Genomic DNA, 1,530 nt, shown 5'->3' with positions numbered 1-1,530 from the left:
CCTCCAGATATCGTGTTCACCAAATCCTCAGCATCTGTACATTATTTTCTACATTCCAGTTATACCTGAAATATGGGGCAAAGACAAAAGAATTATTTAAAACAGAATACTATAAAGCTAAAACACCTATACGAGAAAAAAAAAGGCATACTAGAATTATTTCTAATGTTGTATTGTCAATTGTTAATCTGAAGACAGAAAAAACAGATCACAGAAGGTGACCACACACAACTGTTTCTACGCCAGGGGGGTCGCCAACCTTTCCAACCTCACAGACTACTAAATTCAAAATTTTAAATCCCGCAGACCATTAATATGGGTTTTTTTTAAAAAGATAAATACATTTGTAAACTAATGATCTTCCTAATGGTGGCTGACAAGGACGTCATTGATCAGCTCACGGTTAAGTGAAGTATTACTATTGTTACTATTATCATTAGTTGCAAAATCTTTGGTATTACTAAAGAAATGAAAAATGTTTGTTTGCTTTTTCTCACTCATTCTGGGTTTATTTCATTGGAATCTAAGACCAAACAAGAAATGATAGTTATCAAAGTCAATCTATTTGATGCCATGAAATATACAGTTAAGGTCATACTTACCTAAAAGAACATCTGAGAAATAAACAAATAAAATAAAACAATCGGATAAGAATTGGTATTTCTGGAGCGGGGTGACAGTTGTAATGGTCGAAACAATATTGAAACGTACGGCCCGCCAACGGTTGCTTCATACAACCTAAGACTACACTGACGTCTCTAGTACAGTTTGTGAATTTAGTGCAATATAAAGGTGAAAATTGTCATTCAGAATATAAGAATTTATTCAAATATTATTTTTGTTTTAATATTATTAAAAGATAAAAATTGCAAAGAATGTCCAAATGTTTCTGTGGACCATCAAAATTTTCCCGCGCACCACTGGTTAGCGACCAGTGTTCTAGGCCAGTGATTTTCAACCACTGTGCCGCGGCACACTAGTGTGCCATGAGAGGGGTTTTGGGGAAGTATACACAAAATCAGGGGATATCGAATGGTGGATGAGTAGTGAGGGTTTAGCAGACAGAAGAAGACGGGTAGCCAACTTTAAAAAGATGGGTTTTGATAGCTCTTTTAAATATGCAGAAAGTAGGAGCAAGCCGAATAAGACGAGGAAGACCATTCTGGAGAATCAGGGCAGCTCTAGAAAAATCTTGGAGCCGTGAGTGTGATAAGGTTGTGAGTGAAGAAGTCATTAGGTAGGACACTGGAGAAGTGAAAAGAACAGCTAGGGGAGTATTTTTCATTTATCAGGTCAGAAAGGTAAGAGGGACAAGCACTGTGTATGGATTTAAAGGCAAAGCACAGGAGCTTAAATTTGATTATCAGGTGAAATGGAAGCCAGTGAAAATAACTACACAGAGATGCAGCAAGAGGAGCGGTGAAAATGATGGATGAGTCTGGCTGCAGCATTCATAAAAGATTGTAGAGGAGAGAGTCGGGTTAGTGGAATACCAGAGAGGAGGATGTTACAGTAGTCCAAATGAGAGAT

This window comes from Pyxicephalus adspersus, chromosome 5 (genome assembly GCF_032062135.1).
Source record: "Pyxicephalus adspersus chromosome 5, UCB_Pads_2.0, whole genome shotgun sequence".
Taxonomy (NCBI): Eukaryota; Metazoa; Chordata; class Amphibia; order Anura; family Pyxicephalidae; genus Pyxicephalus; species Pyxicephalus adspersus.
The sequence above is the reverse complement of the archived record's forward strand: the minus strand, read 5'-3'. Positions refer to the sequence as shown.